This window comes from Peromyscus eremicus, chromosome 1 (assembly GCF_949786415.1).
Source record: "Peromyscus eremicus chromosome 1, PerEre_H2_v1, whole genome shotgun sequence".
NCBI lineage: Eukaryota > Metazoa > Chordata > Mammalia > Rodentia > Cricetidae > Peromyscus > Peromyscus eremicus.
The window spans coordinates 189,276,354-189,294,478 of record NC_081416.1 but is presented as its reverse complement, the minus strand read 5'-3'; the positions used below and the strand labels follow the sequence as shown (position 1 = coordinate 189,294,478).

At 36.0% G+C, this 18,125-nt stretch overlaps 1 pseudogene; it reads right to left on the bottom strand.

Moving 5' to 3' along the window:
• Positions 1–13,645: 13,645 nt before the first annotated feature.
• Positions 13,646–18,125, bottom strand: part of LOC131903668 (vomeronasal type-2 receptor 116-like) — a 55,961-nt pseudogene continuing 51,481 nt past the window's right edge.

Below are 18,125 nucleotides of genomic sequence, written 5' to 3'. Positions count from 1 at the left end.
AACTTCAACTCCCTCAGAGACCCAAGAAGGAAATAGTATTAGCTAACAAAAAAAATAAAAACAGGAAGTATATGCAAGCAACTTCCAAAAACTTGTGAGTTGACAGAAACAGCCAGTTGCCTGGACAATCATCTGAGGTTTCTCCGCAGTGTTGGGGCATCATCTTCAGCCTATAGGCTTAGCGTATCTGACAGACTCATTTGTGAAGTAGAATGTACACAAGGTCAACAGTTCAACCTCACATTGGGTGAGAGCAGTCTATATACCAGAAATACCTGAATTCCACTAGTTTCATGTCATGATTCAGGATTTTAAATTCTGGAAATTGTTGATGTTTTTTGAATTCAGCTGTCCATTCTTCTTAGCTATGTGTGTATGTGGCTTCATTTCAGCATCCCGTTCTTCTCCACAGCCCTTTATTAAATGCCATTCTTCTGTTGAGAGGTGTGAGCTTAATTACTCTTCAAGAATAACTGTTTCAGCTACCTCCCCATTTCACATCAGAAGCCATCGGCCCACTGCCTGTTCAGCTGCCTTCGAAGAAAAGGGCACTGTATGTTTCCCGGATTACAAAGGCCACTTCAGGGATGGTGCCATATTGTCCTGGCCTCAGAAGATGCCTTTTGATAAAGCCATAACCACACTTGTTTTGACAATAATCAGTAGTCCTTTGTTTCGTGTCTTGTCTGTCCTGTTCCTCAGCAGTTGTTTCGAGGATACGTTGTTGTCCAGTGGCTAACTTTTGCTACAATGAAAGTTAACTCCAATTACAGTTTTTTCAATGCCCATATTTTCTCTGAAGTAGATTGGTACTGTCAGGAGCCGACATGTCTCATAGTCATAACAAAAAAGAAAATTTTTCTAAGTTATTAAAACATTTTAAATGCCATATTCTGTAGATCTCTGAAGGGTTTGAAGATAACCTGTCTATCTAAAATATATCTACTCAATCTTGAAAACATACCTAATATAACTACAAGTTCTATTATAATGTCTAACTACTAACTTTCATTTCTTTATATCCTAATAGTTGTTAATAACAACATTCAAGGATTAGAAAATTGCATTACATTGTTAAATGAACGGTACAATTAGAAATATACATATAGCATTTTCTAATAATATCAATTTCAATATATATAATTTGTATACAATATAAAACAATCCAATCCAATGTAAAGTATTTACATTTTTCTTTTTTTTTCTTTCTCTCTTTCTTTCTTTTTTTTTAAATAAGAACCTTAAATCTAATCTCCTTTGCTTAGCCCTTTTCCTCACCCTTTACAACAACTTGTAACCAATCCCCCTAATCAATGAAAATTATCCCAGACCCAAAACCCATTAAAAGACCTAAAAGACCAAAAAAACCAACCACCCCACACCACCTCTTTGGGAATGTGGGCGTCGTATTCTTGAAATTGCTTCCTGCTGGGTATGGGCGAAGTTATCTTTATCCTGAAAGAAAAATTTTAGGTTAATTGTCAAATTCTAGGAAAGGTAACTATATCCTTCATTATCCAGTCTGTGTATAATGCCAAAGTTCAGGGTTTATCTCAAATCCTTATTCAAGTAGTCTTTGAGACTGGATCATCTCAGCTAGCGCTCTCAAAATTGCTCTGAGCACTTTGTAGTTCAAAGCTGATCTGTAGATGATGTTTGTCAGCTTAGTGATATTATTATTGTCCACGTGGAATTGTTGTTGTTGTGGGGCCCCATCTTCTTCCTGGAGACTTCAGTTGATGTTAGGCCTGACCGTGATTTCTTGCAGAAAACTGATAAGAGACTCGAACACAAAGACTATATATGCGGCTTTTTAGAATTAGTTAGTACTCTATATGACCATTTATATCTTAACAAAGTTTAAAATGTATATATATCTATATATATTAATCTTGTAAATTTTGATATAAATTTCATACTTTAAGAAAAGTTTAAAGAATCAGAATAGAATCAAAGAGTTGAGATTAGTAATAGAATAGTCCCTTAATTAATTTGGCTTTTCTCCTGTCCTATAGCAGAAGATGGCTCTTTTCCTCTGGCATGATACAGGGAGTCTGTATTTTCCTTTTAACAACATGCTTCAGTTTAAAGAAGGATCGAGCCATTCTCCAACTCCAAAGTCAGCTTTAAATTTTAATTGAACTGGGACTATTAGAAGTTAAATAGTGTTAAATCTTTAAAGAAAAGCAGAAACAAACATTTAGGAAGACATAAAATTTTTTAGATAACATACCCATACGCCATTTCACTCTGTTTCTTAGGATAGACGATTTGTCCCTTTTCTTCAGTTGTCTCATTTGTCCAGTGTTCTTCAAATTCCTTAACCTTCATTCTCCTAAAAGACAAAAACAAAAAACTTTCCCCAAGGTTTTTTGGGGATGTTCCTTTTTGGCAAGTTACTATCTGATTAAATGAAAAGATATATGTTACTGGTGTAAGTTAGTTTAAATTGGATGCTCATGATAGTTGATAAACTATCACCTCCTCTAATTAAGAGGTCTCTCTTGTTCAAATCGAACTTTTATCAATTTTGATGGTACCCACAACTTATCTTCTCCTGTAGAAATAAAAGCAAAACCTCATCCCCAATGTAACACATATCCTGGTTTCCATTCTGAGGTCAGCACATCCTTAAAGTATATAGGTTGATTTAATTCTGTAGTTTTTTCTATTATCCAATGTCTCTCTGCAGCTGTTGTTCCTTTCTCATTGGCATTGAGAAAATTCAAAGTTAATAGAGCATTATGTAGTCTATTTCTGGGGGTTTTTGTTACTCCTTTCTGTTTATTTAGCATATCCTTTAGAGTTCTGTTTGATCTTTCTATAACTGCTTGACCTGTAGGATTATGTGGTATACCTGTAATATGGTTTATATTATAATAAGCAAAAAACTGTTTCATTTTAACAGAGACATATGATGGAGCATTATCAGTTTTGATTTGTGCATGTATACCCATAATGGCCATAACTTCTAGCAAATGAGTGATTACAGAATCAGCTTTTTAGAACTCAAAGCAGTTGCCCATTGAAATCCTGAATAAGTATCAATAGTGTGGTGTACATATTTCAATTTTCCAAATTCTGCAAAGTGAAACACGTCCATCTGCCAGATTTCATTCCTCTGAGTACCCTTTGGGTTACATCCTGCTGGTAATGGCGTTTGATTGTGGAAGGAACAAGTAGGATATTTCTTTACTATTTCTTTGGCTTGTTGCCAGGTTATGGAAAAATCCTTTTTTAAACCTTTACTATTTACATGATGTTTTTTTATGAAATTCTGAGGCCTCCAGCACATTTCCTATCAATAATTTATCAATCTCATCATTGCCTTGTGCTAGAGGGCCTGGCAGACCAGTATGGGATCGGATGTGAGTTATATATAAAGGATGACTCCTTTTTCTGATTGTATCTTGTAATTTAATAAATAATGAAGTTAATTCTGAAGTATCGTGGATAAATTCTGCAGTCTCAATATGTAATACTACTCTTTCAGCATACTGAGAGTCAGTTACTACATTGAGAGGTTCTGAAAAATCCATTAATACTAACAGAATAGCATACAATTCTGATTTTTGAACTGAATTATAAGGACTTTGAACCACTTTACTTAAATTTTCTGATTTGTAACCTGCCTTTCCTTGTTTGTTGGCATCTGTATAAAATGTACGAACTCCAGATATGGGTTTTTTCCTCACAATTCGAGGCAAGATCCAATCAGCTCTCTTTATAAGATCAATTCTATTGCTTTTGGGATATTTGCTGTTAATTTCTCCCAAAAAATTACTACAAGCTTTTTGCCAAGCTTCATTTTCTATCCATAATTTTTCAATATCCTCCTTAGTTAAAGGTACAACAATTTCTGCTGGGTCTATTCCTGCTAAATGACGAAGTCTCAATTTTCCTTTCCAAATCAAGTCAGAGATTTTTTCTACATAAGTTTTTAATTTTTTATTTGGTTTATTTGGTAAAAATATCCATTCTAATATAATATCTTCCCTTTGCATTAATATTCCTGTTGGAGAATGCCTAGAAGGTAAAATAACCAAAATGCAATCCAGCTTTGGATCAATACGATCTACGTGCCCTTCATGTACTTTCTTTTCTACCAAGGCCAATTCTTTCTCAGCTTCAGGTGATAATTCTCTTGGACTGTTCAAGTCCTTATCACCTTCTAAGGTTTTAAACAAATTATTCAGTTCATCATTTTTTACCCCAACAATAGTTCTTAGATGAGAAATGTCTCCAAATAATCTTTGAAAGTCGTTAAGAGTCTGTAGTCTATCTCTCCTAATTTGCACCTTTTGAGGTCTAATTTTTTGAAGTTCTATTTTATATCCTAAATAATTAATAGAATCTCCTCTTTGTATCTTTTCAGGGGCAATTTGTAAACCCCAGCAAGGCAAAATTTTCTTTACTTCTTCAAACATTCTTTCTAAAGTATCTGCATTTGAGTCAGCTAATAAAATATCATCCATATAATGATAAATTATAGATTTAGGAAATTTTTTACGTACCACTTCTAATCGCTGTTTTACAAAATATTGGCACAAAGTTAGGCTATTCAACATTCCCTGTGGGAGAACCCTCCATTGAAATCTTTTAACCGGTTGAGAATTATTATAAGTAGGCACTGTGAAAGCAAATCTTTCTCTGTCTTTTTCTTGTAACGGTATTGAAAAGAAACAGTCTTTTAAATCAATAACTATGAGAGGCCATCCTTTTGGTAACAGAGTAGGCAAAGGAATTCCAGATTGTAAAGAGCCCATTGGCTGAATTACTTTGTTAATTGCTCTAAGGTCTGTTACCATTCTCCATTTACCAGATTTCTTTTTAACAACAAATACAGGAGAATTCCAAGGGCTGGTTGATTCTTCAATATGATGAGCATTTAACTGTTCTTCCACCAGCTCTTGTAAAGCCTGGAGTTTCTCTGTTGTTAAAGCCATTGCTAAACCCATACAGGCTTATCTGTTGACCATTTTAAAGGTAGAGCTGTTGGTGTTTTTGGAAAATTATCAGTTGTGCCCTGTTCTTGTATGACATGGATGGCTGGTGAGCACTCATTAGAATAATATCTTTTAATATTTCTCTCAGAAACATGTACTAATTTATGATTTGTTTCTGAGATTGGAGGGATATTAATCTGAGTATTCCATTGTTGTAACAAATCTCAACCCCACAGGTTCATAGCTATGTTAGCCATATATGGTTTTAATTTTCCTTTCTGTCCTTCTGGACCTATACATTCAAGCCATCTTGCACTTTGTTTTACTCAAGATAATGTCCCAATTCCTAACAGTTGAACGTTTACCTCCTGAAGAGGCCAAGTTGGATGCCAAAATTCTGGTGCAATTATGGTAATGTCAGCACCTGTGTCTACCAGACCAGACAACAAAACACCATTTATTTTTATTGTTAGTTTTGGTCTTTGTTCATTAATAGAAGTTTGCCAAAAAATTTTCTTTATGTTTTTCCTGAATTCCCTATTTTCTCTGTTTCATCATCTTGACTAACATGATTTATTCCTATAGACATTTGGTTATTTAGTTGCTTTGAGTAGGGGTTTCCTCTACAACTGCAGGAAAGGTTTGAACTGGATTTACTGTGGGGGCCTGCCTGAGGCTCCTCTGGGAGTTTCCCGAAGCTCGAGGCAGAGGATTACCCTGTCTGTCCCTTGTTGATCTACATTCGTTGGTCCAGTGTTTTCCCTTACCACACCTTCTGCACACTCCAGAAGGAAGGGGCATTCTGTTGCCAGTGTTCCTTGAAGAAACATTATTTCTAGGAATGACCTGTTACAATCCCTTTTCAAATGTCCTTGCTTTCCACATCCAAAACATCTAACATTTCTCAAACCTTTTGAAATTGCTTTTCCTACCCACATATCATCATGGTCATAAGCCTCAACATTAACTATATCTCTAATCCAATCTTCCAAAGGTGCAGATCTTGCCTTTAACGGCCTGATTATCCTTTTGCATGCTGCATTTGCATTCTCAAAGGCCAAAGATTCAATTATTATCTGACTAGCCTCTGAATTCGGGAGCATTTTCTGTACTGCTGAAGTCAATCTTTGTAAGAAATCTGTGAAAGATTCTTTTGGGCCCTGTATAACCTTTGTAAATGACTCAGTTTTTTTTCCTGGTTCTTCAACTCTGTCCCATGCATTCAAAGCTGCCGTTTGACATAGAACTAGGGTTTGGACATCATATAAACTTTGTGTTTCTACTGAAGCATATTGGCCTTCTCCAATAAGCTAATCCTGACAGACTTGTATTTCGCTATCCCTCCATTGTTTTTCTATATTTTTAGCCTCATTATTGAACCACATTTTCCACTGGAGATGTTGTCCAGGTTCAAGAACAGCCTGTGCCAATTCCCGCCAGTCCTTTGGTATAATCCTATTACTAGTTGACCAGTTGTTTAACATTTGCTTTACATATGGGGAGTGCATGCCATAAGATGCTATTGCCTCCTTAAATCTTCGTAAGTCTAACATTTTAATTGGAGCCCAAGTATTTTGTTCATTCTCTTCATCAGGTAGCTGTTGTACCGCTACCGGATAAATTAAGGGTGATTGTGTGAAAACTGGCTTTCTTTCTGTAACCTTATGATCCAATTTTGAAACAACTTCACTGTTTATTTCTTCCTTCTGAGTTTGAATTTCTCTATAATTCATTTTTACCAGTTTAATAGGTTTTTCTAAGACTGTTATCCTGGCACTTAAATTGACTATCTTTTTAAATAGTAAAATGAGGATAAGAAAAGTAATAAACTGAATAATTCGATCAATATTAACCTTTTCATATAGTTGTTCCATTGTCAGAGTGCCTAAAATTTCAAACAAAGTCCAATTTTCTTCCAATGCACACATAAAGCCCATTTTTTTTTTAATGTAGAAAAAAAAATTCTCTTTTAAATAGATATGTTAATTGACTTACCAAGTCTGGGTAGAACAGTAGAATCCCAGGGAATTCCAAAACAGCTTCCTGGTGTTCGAGGTGTGAATCCAGAGAGAGAGAGAGAGAGAGAGATAGAGGGAGAGAGAGAGAGAGAGAGAGAGAGAGAGAGAGAGAGAGAGAGAGAGAAAGAGTAGCCGCTTGAGCCGAGTCAAGCCTTGGCTTTACGGGTATGGGCCCTATTCGGCAGGGCAGGCCTGAGTTGTTTGTAGCAGTTGCAAGTAGCTCCAGATGCAGGTCAGTCAGGCCTGGGCCCAAGCTAGGCAGCCAGGCCGCCCAGGCCGGAAACCGGACCTGCCGCCAAGCCAAGCCAAGCGGTTTTTAATGGATTCTTGTCACGATGGGCGCCAAATGTAGATGTAACCAACCTTCTTATTAAATAAGAAACACAGAACCAATGCAAAGAAGAAAGCCAAGAGGTCAGAGCTAAGAGCTAAAACCTTACCCTTCCTCCTGCAGTGGTCCTACCTCTCCGAACTCACTACCCCTGTGTTAATGTCTTTATATAGTGTTCCTGTTCTGCCTTCTCATTGGTTGTAAACCTAACCACATGACCGCCTCGTCACGGCCTGTCTGTATAGGCCTCCAGGTTTTCCTTGCTTGGTATTGAGATTAAAGGCATGTGTGTCCAATAATGGCTGTATCCCTGAACACACAGAGACTTACCCAGCTCTGCATACCAAGTGCTGGGATTACAAGTATACGCCACCACTGCCCTGCTTTCCTATGGCTTGCTAATAGCTCTGACCCCCGGGCAACTTTATTTATTAACATACAAATAACATTCTAATACAAATAAAATATCACCATACCACACTGCAGCTTAAAACAATGGTCAGAAGGTATAGACAGTCATAATATGTATGATATACATACAATATATATATATATATATATATATATATATATATATATATATATTAAAATTAATTCCCTAAAAGGAGAATAAAGTAATATAAAAAAGTTAAGCCACACAAACCACACAAATTTGGAAATTACACAGCCATTCTGGAGTGTGTTGTCTTTGGGATTTTTCACTGGAGAGATCATTTGATTATAAAGGCTCCTCAGTTAAACCAATATGTATATTTTAAAGGTATCTTGACTTTAAAATTTCTGTCTAGAAATATGTTGCTTTGGAAAAGAGGTTCTGTTTTTGTTTCCACAGAAGATTAGAACCTGTGGATTGCTTCTAGGCTAATATGGTTTGATCAACCAAAAACCCCTAAAAGATCAATAACTTCTCAAACACTACTACAGCCATATTGTAACTTTAACACTTAATTTTCTCAGGATCCCCATAAGATTGACAGAACTCCCAACCAACAGGAAGTAGTATTAGAAGCTATGCCCAAATTTCCAAATATTATTTGTAAATGTTTATTTTTATTTAAAGGTGGTTGATTATAAATGCATTCTCTTTCTAAAAATAAAAGGGGATATAGATATGATAGAATAAAAGGATAGATTATTGAACCTACTTTTTAAGAGCAACAATTTGTTTGAAATGTTTTACATTGCTATGGATTTTGGTTTATTGATACAAATTTAAAGTTAATTTTGTTATACTGTATATATATATTTTTATTCCTGTTGAAGGTATTATGTTTATGCATCTCATTTAAAAATGTAATATATAGTTAAGAAATACAAATTAATAGTCAATTGTTTTTTGGTTTTTCGAGATGGGTTTCTATGCATAGTTTTGGTGCCTGCCCTGAATCTCACTCTATAGACCAGGCTAGCCTCAAACTCACAGAGATCCACCTGGCTCTCCCTCCAGAGTACTGGGATGAAAGGCATGTTCCTCCACCACCCAGCTAATAATCAAATTTATAGTCATGTTAAGTGTTTTTAGATATACAAAGATATATTTCAAGTGGGTAGGTAGTCTTCAAATACTTCAATGACATACAAAATATGTCATTTGAAGTGTTTTAAGAGCTTAGACTTTTCTGGACATTGAGACATGTCTTCTCCAGGCAGCAACAATCTAATTCAGAGATGATGATGGGCATCGAAGAAACTCCACATGGAGCTTACTTTCTTTATGGCAAAAGTTAGCCATTTGGGAAAAAAAAACTGTTCTTGCCTGGATTGCTTGATAGTATGTTATATAACTTGGACATGCAGGACCCCTAGGAAAATGAACAATGAATTTTGCAAAAACAAAGCAAGGTTGTCCTGCAGGTTATTGCTTTGCAGAGGAGACATTGTTCAGGAAACAGGGAGAAGTAACTGAGAGGCTGTAGGCCTATAGGCTGAAGATAGATGCCCCAACATTAAGGAGGAACTTTGAATAACTTTCCAGGCAGCTAGATGTCTCTGTCATGTCTAGAATTTTGGAAGTTGCTTATAATGCACTGCCTGTTTACTTAGGTAATATCATATCTTCCTGGGGTCTTTGATGGAGTTGGACTAGATAGTTATAATTATAGTTTTTCCTTAGTTATGATAAAAGATAAATTAGATATAAAACTTTAGATTCACAAATATAGGACAGATGATGGAATATTTTCCTTAATTTTACCAAATACAATTAGATTAGACAATGTAACTCTTGCTTGATAACTTTTGTTATATAAAAATTTACTGTTAAAGTTAAAACTCTCCTTCTTGTTTAGACTGAAAAGGGGAAGTGCTGTGGGATGTCTTTCTGTATGTTGTGAATATTTGTTGCTCCCATTTGTTAATAAATAAATCTGCATTGACCTGTGGCAGGGCAGAATGGAGCCAGGTGGGAAATCCAAGTGAGATAGAGAAGAAAAGTCGTGTCAGGGCAGATTCTGTGAGCTGCTGCCAGGAGAAGCATGATGTGAGAGAATAAGTAATTCCACAAAGCCATGCAGCAACATGTGGATTAACAGGAATGGTTTGAGTTAAGTTGAAAGAGCTAGCTAATATAAGCTAAAGCCATAGGTCATAAGATTGTAAATAAAATAAGCCTGAGTGATTACTTTATAAGTAGCTGCAGGATCATGGGTGGGAGAAATTCATCCCAACTACAGGGCCAGACATGATGAGAGAAACTTCCAGCTACAAACTCTACTTGCACAATGCGATATGAAGCACACAACACTAGATCTTTTCTGAGTTACTGATCCCACTTCCAAAGTCTCTTTATCTGGGACATATGCTATAGGGAGGCAACCAATGCCTGAGATATGGCTGTGTGATTCCATGTGTTTCTCCCCAACTATCATCTCACCTGTGAAGATAGCAAGTATGCAGCTATGTAGAGCATATTGTAGATGTCTTGCTTGTCAAGGCCAAGTAACAGGGTATTTGGTCAAAGGTGTAGTTACTAAATGTTTTGATAATTTAGCTGACCTGTCCAAGAGTACCTGAATAGGGGAGTGAGGATTAAGAAAGAAAAAGACAAAAGACAGAAGATAGAATCAGGAGGGCTCTAAGTGAATACTGGAGCAGCCTGAAATTTATTTGTCATTGTCTTTTTATACCAAAAACAAGGTTGGGGAAGGGGAAGAACTTCTTACCATGTTTCAAGGAACAAAAAAGCATAAACACCTCCTTAATTATCAAAACATTGCTCCAACTAGTCTCTTTCCCACAGAGGAAAAATCTGTGAGGCACTTGTTTTCAGGCCTTCTTTTTCCTCTTGGCAACAAAAGATAAACACTATAATGGCAAAAGTGACCTCCTTGTCCCAAGATATAGTGTGGACAAATGGCCAAATACCCAGTCACAGGCTTATTTTGGAAAAACAGATAGGCATTTCTCAGCTGGATCCAGAATAATTAATACTCACAGAGGTCTGGAAAATTGTGTAGCATGTCTATCAAGAAGATGAGAATCATTAACCATAACCATAATCTCCTTACTTTTCCAGACTAGAGGATGAAATATTAGGGGATCAGGAACATGGCTCCAGTAAATTTCACTCCAACCCCTCTGGGAAAGCATCAGCAACCACAACATCATCTGGACTGGCATTCCTCTCTTCTGTATAACACATCAAATGCTGAGGCAGCCATCTAGCTTCATTTTCTTCCTGTGAAAAAATGGAAGCATGCCCTCGACCCCATATCAAAAGAGGGTTGGGTCCCTTCCATAACCCAGTGCAAAGTTCCTTCCATTTCACCTCAGCAGAAGTTGTTCGAGTGCCATCATGCCAAAATCTAAATGTGGCAGATTGCTCATGGGCATCCAATTTCAAAATATTTCACATAAAGATGAAATAATTGAATGCATTATATGGTGACTGAGAATATAAGTCCCCTTTTTATTTTTTGAAGATGGACCTTGAGAATGTCATGGGATCATTCAACAATACCTTGTCCTTTAGGATTATAAGGAATGACTGTGTTATGCTCAATTTTCCATTGGGAACAAAATTGCTGAACTGATTTACTACCGTATCCCAAACCATTATCTCTTTCTATAGATTTAGGAATCCCCATATAAGAAAACCATTTTAAGAAATGATCTATCCCATGCATGGCAGCTTCCCCAATTTCCCAATAACCATCAAAAAACCTGACTAGTTATTGACTGTAAAATGCACATATTTTAATTTGCCAAATTCTGCAACATGAGTAACGTCCATTTGTGATAAATGATTGGGAAGACAGACTCAAGGACTTACCCCTAAGGAAGGCACAGGTAATTACTGTAGACACACATCACATTGTTTAACAATCTGACTAGCAACTTCCCTGGTAAGTCCAAATTGTGCTGTGGGATGGTCTGTATGTCAAGTGTGTTGCTGATTGGTCAATAAATAAATCACTGATTGGCCAGTGGCTAGGCAGGAAGTATAGGCGGGACAAGGAGGAGAATAAAGCTGGGAAGTGGAAGGCTGAGTCAGAGAGACACTGCCAGCCGCCAAGATGAGAAACAGCATGTGAAGATGCCAGTAAGCCACGAGCCATGTGGCAAGGTATAGATTTATAGAAATGGATTAATTTAAGCTGTAAGAACAGTTAGCAAGAAGCCTGCCACAGTCATACAGTTTGTAACCAATATAAGTCTCTGTGTTTACTTGGTCGGGTCTGAGCAGCTGTGGGACTGGCAGGTGAGAGAGATTTGTCCTGACTGTGGGCCAGGCAGGAAAATTTAAGCTACAAAATTGTTTTCTTAAATTTCTGCTATTCTGATAATGAAGGGCATGTGACTGTTGAGCCAATTTTACCTGTGACAAGGTGACCATCTGTGTTAATTTATCAGCTGATGTATTATCATCAGCTACAGGGGCAAGACAATTGTAATGAACCCTAATATGAACCACAAAGCATGACAGCTTTCTTTGATAAATGGCATCTTGAATTTGCTGAAATAACATCCTAACATGACCATTATTAGTCCCAATGCAGGAAACAGTCTGTATAAATTGAAGGACTCAGGAATATAATGACTATCAGAATACAAATTAAATGAGTTATTTACAAAAAAACTGGAAAACTATAGCCAAAGCTCAGAATTCTACTACCTGTGCTAAAGTTGGAGAGTCATCACAGCTGGGACAAAACTCACAGTAGTAAAAGTCTAACAATTTTATGCAATTTTGCTTTTATTTCATGATTTGGAAATAGAAAATATTTTACTTCATATATTGTATGTATTTGTATGAAATGGTGATTAATTCTGGAGAAATATGTAATAATAAATTGGCATGTTATAACCTTTTCATGATTTTAATTGAAGAGTATATACAAATTCAAGGAAAAGCAGTTAATTGGAAGAAGCATTCAGATAAATGATGTGCAAATGCACAAATTAAAAGGGAACTGGGGGTAGTCAGCAAGAATTAAAACAGGTGGAAATGTGACATGTCATATGAGGGCAAATAAGGGATGCAGGTGGTTAGAACTAGTTATTGTTCTGATTGACTGACATTTGATTGGGTAATAAAATATAATTTGTAGTAAGTCTACATTCTAACTTAGCATGCAACATATTATTCATTGACTGATGAAATATGTTCATAAAAGATTACATTTACATTTTGAAAATTTCATATTCTTCAGGATAATTACATAAACTTGAATGAAAACATGATAATTTAGTGAAAGACCTTGAGACATTAAGAAACAGATGGCTGTTCTTGTACAAATCTGTTATATTAAAAGTTAAATAGGAAATAAAATTTTGATCTGTATATTTTACCACAGCTATTGAAAGACAAGATAAAAATTTTACTAGGAAACACTTTCAAAATTTAAAACAACATGTGATGAGTACAATTGGAAAAGAGAATATAATTGATGCTTTCAAGCAATTTAAATCAATAACATAATTCTTAGCAGTCTATATTATAGAAGAATATGGTGAGGTGGTAGGACTGGCCATTTTTAATCCCAGAAGAGGTGGTGTGAAGCTGTCCATTTCAGAAGAGCACAGGCAGATGCAGGTAGATCTCAATGCATTCAAAATATCATGATATTCACAGAATGTTTCTGACAAGCCCAGATACATACTGAGGTCCTGCTCTTATGAAAATACAACCTGGATTCCAAGTGTGGATAACTCCAATACCTCCAGTATAAAGAGGCTCTAGGACAATTATTTGACTGTAGACAGAGATTTTCCTGTAGGCATATGACCATGTAAAAGCACAAAGAATCAAACCCATACTCTAATTTCATAACACATAATTTCAGTAGATATCAACTGGACTTCATCTTTGAAATTCATGTCTTAATATGAGAACTATGTTGACTTTTGAACTAGGTTTTGAGAGGGTTATTCCTCCTAGAATTTGGCCTGTTCCTGATATGATGAACAGAGTTCTTATCTGGCCTTATTAAGATAATATAGCACTTAGGGACAAAAATGAAGCCAAGGAGGGCTGCACTAGAAGCCAAGATAGAGAAGACTTCCATAGCCACCATGACCTTCCCCTTGGTGCTGTGGTAGACAGGGAGGAATGTGACCCAAACACAGAAGAACACCAGCATGCTAAATGACAGGAACTTGGCTTCATTGAATGTGTCTGGAAGATTCTGTCACATGAAAGCCATAGTAAAACTCCCAAGTGCCAAAGAGCAGAGGTAACCCAGTATACCATGGAAGGCAAAATCTGAGCCCTTGTTACACACAATAATGATGTGCCCATATTCAACAAGAGCATCTTGGTCAAGGAAGGGAGGGGACGTTCCTAGTCAGATTCCACAGAGGACTAGGTGGATCAGAGTACATATGGGGATGATAAAGTTTGGGGCCTTTGATATTATTAACCACCTCACCACTCTCCTTGGAAAAGTAACCTTGAAGGCAATAACCACAGTGATAGCTTTGGCCAACACAGTGGCAAGAGCCACAGTGAAAGCACCTCCAAATATGATCTGCTGCAGGATACAGGTTGTGGTGTTTGGACGGCCAATGAAGAGCAAGGAACATAGGAAACAGACAGTGAGTGCAATAAGCAATGTGTAACTAAGGGTCCTATTATTAGCTTTGACAATTGGAGTGTCTCTGTGCTTCACAAAGAGTCCAAGAACCACAGTTGTCAGTACAGAGAAGCACAGAGCTATGGTTGTGAGAGACATCCCCAAGAGGTCCTCATGTTTAAGAAAACTCACAGTTTTCTGGAGGCAGTGTTTCTTTTCTGTGTTTTCATAATGACTCTCTGGACACTTCATGCACTGATCCATATCTGATCAGAAATGAAGGTGAGATTTAATCCAAGCTGAAGTAATCCCTTTTATTCTCAGCCATTTTTCTGTTCTTTTTGACAGAATTGCTATCTACATCACTTTCTTTTTTTCTCAGGTACAAAGAAACACAAACTCTGTAGTGAATGTTTTCATATTTATACCACCCAACTTCCTTATCTGATATTTCAGTTATTATTTATGTGAACTTATAAAGTGTGTTGATCCAACTCAGGCCTCTTTCCTCTTGCTCCATTCCTCAACTTCTCCCACTTTACTTCCCAACTTAATGTGCTGTCTTATCTCTTCTTTTTACATTTTAATATTCACTGAGTCTATTCAGTGATGCTAGTATTTACATATTATGGGGGCATCACCTGGAATATGGGCAACATTTCAGAATCCAGAACGTTAAAGAAAAATGATGTTCCTCTTTTGGTAGTAGTTATCAATTACTAGTTGCTTCTCATACATCCCATCTTCTTTATAGTGATATAAATTAAATACACTTACATTTTTCTCTGTTATATACCTTACAGCCTCTTGTGCTATTGGTGTATCTCTTTTGGAAGTTATTAGAATACTGAATTACAATACATAAACATACTTTATTTCTGAAACCACATCATAAGTCATACCACATTATTAATTTGAAGAGTGCAAAAGAGGGAGTATGCTCTTGAAATTATTTCATAAAATACACTTCTTAAATATAGGGTCTCAATTTTCTTATCATTATAAAATACTTCCTGTTTTCTGATATTGACTCTTCTCTGTGGAAGCTTTAGTGAATAGGCATTACTACGTTGTAACAGGCTTGATTACTGCACTAGTAAATATTCGTAATTCCAATTGGGAAAAGGTCAGAACTACTGAGACAGTTTTAGGGTATGAAATAAAACAGTGTTATAATATTCTGCTCTTGAAAATTCATAAAATTCATAATCTTGTATTTGAAGTACAAGAACAGTGATTTATGCATGCCAGATTGCCACTGTCATTTTTTGTATGATTTAAAAAAAACTCATTACCAGATTTTCAATATTATTTTGTTGACAAATTTTATTAGCATATTATTGAATTCACTTTAGTAGAATAAAACTTATTTCTATATACCTTGTAATTAATGTTTCCTTCAGCTATTGTGACACATTGTTGTATCAGTTCTTCAGACCTACTTTCAAGGTATAAGCTTAGGCTCTATTATTTTTTTCTGTTTTATGTGGAGGTGTTCATTTTGTTTTAGTTTTCTAAGTTTTAATGGATGACTCACATGTATAACTCCATTCCTTACTAAAGGCACATGATACATGTAATAAAAACTCCAGTCTCTGTGTGTGTGTGTGTGTGAATGTGTGCATGCATATTTACTAAAAGTGTGTTTCTTTTGAATAACAGTTTGAGGGCACAGTCTTTTTTTTCCAGAGCTGAGGACTGAACCCAGGGCCTTGCACTTGCTAGACAAGCGCTCTACCACTGAGCTAAATCCCCAACCCTGAGGGCACAGTCTTTTACATCTCAATGTGAGAAAGCCATGAAAGAAGTTGCAGAAAGAATGTAAAAGTCAGAGGTCATGAAATACTTCAAGGGAATAGAAACTTCCAGACACAGCTGGGCAATTGAATATATAAATTTGAGGTTTGATATCATGAATATAACATGTGAAAGCTCAGGGCAGACCAAATGTATGGAGAGTTGGCATAAAGTACTACACTTAACTGAGAAGCTATTTGACCTCATAGCTGTAATAAGGGGAAGACACTTTAAACTTTAAGAATGTGGCAGTAGGAATTAGTCCATATTCTATCAGGGACTACACTCCAAAAAGTATTTAGGTAGCAGAAACTGAATTCAATGAGTTTTTCTTATTTTTTTAACAAGAGAGAAAAGAAGTTAGGTAGGAAAATGTAAGATTTTGGAGGATAGGAATATGATCAAAACACATAGTATGAAATTTTCAAAGAATAGAAAACATTTCAAAATTTAAGTAAACCTGCTCACAAATTTAGTAGTATGGAAATACTAGCTTTTAAAGAATTTTCTTCCCAATGAAACATGCTGTGAATATGTTCAGGACCTATTCTTCTAAATGGAGACTCTATAATCCATTGCAGCTCTTAGGTCTTGGTACAACTCTCAGTAACAGACCATTGGAACTGCTTTGAGGATATTGTTTTACATACTGTTTCTCAGAATTGGAGCATAAAAATGGACATAAATCTATTCATTAAGGAAATTTGAAATTTTAGTTATGCTGTACAGTCAATAATTATAGAGTGGGGATATCAAACACAAATTGCTAATTATCTGTTCTTGCTGGGAAGAATCATTTTTAAAATAACCTATCCTACATTTAGGTGAGTTCTAATCGTTATTGAATTACAGTTAGGAAAAAATCCAATTTGTGTACTTTATTACTGTGTGTTAAATTATGTGGGGAATTAAAGCATATTGATTAGTACAGAGAAAAGGGGTTTCTTGCAGGAAACAATAGCTGAAGTTGATCATAAATGTAAATCAATTATAAATTTCTGTGCCTACTATGCACTATTTCAAGACATGGTGATGCACATTTCATATCCTAACTAAGAGAAGGAATACATTTGTCTGACTTCTCTCTAAATATTTTTCAGTTTTTAAAATAATGCAGAATCCTGTAGAAATGTGGAACCATGTCTGTAAGATTTATTCTTACCTGTCTCATTGGAAATCTCATTGTCTGCACAAGGAGTGCAATCATAGCAGCAAACAGCCTTGCCCTCTAGGGAAACTTTCCTGAATCCAGGACCACAGCTCTCACTGCACACAGACTGAGGAATCTGAGAGAAAATGGAGCAAAGTTAACAAATTCTCATGGTTAGTTAAAGTCTCAATAATATTTTTAATATCACATAATTAACTTGCAAGTTTTATTCTTATAAATTTAGAAAGGAATTTGAGCATCTGTGATCTATACAAAATTTGTCTGAGGATTATCCTATTATTAGATAGTTTGGATCATAATGAGAGAGGGACAAGTTTGATGCAGGGATTTAATTTCCAAAGCAGAAGTTGTTATACTGGGAAATATATTTGTATTATTATGATAAGTTTAACGCATTGAGATAATATATAACCCACCTCTGAATATCTTTCTGGCCATTGTATCATCTTCTCAGATAAAGTCAACTGTTGACTCTGGGGAGCATTAGGCAAAAAAATTCCTACTTTCACTTTTAGTCCAAGACCCTTTGGAAAATTCCAAAAGTTGAGAATATCATACTCATCAACATCTAAACTCTGTTTCCATTCTAAAGCCATGTTGGCTCCCATGTGGATATTCCTCAAGAAAGGATGAAGCTGAAAGTGATGCAAGAACATGTTTTAATGTAGGTCTGAGAGTTTGACAACCAATGGATTATAGAATAACTCTCAATATTCATTATCTGTGGCGTAGGACATGACAATAATGTAGCTATCATTGAAAGTCAGCAATGGTGACCTAAGTTAATGGGATACAATTCTACATCTGAGGAACTGTCAGCCTCAAGAACATATTATATACAAACTTAGG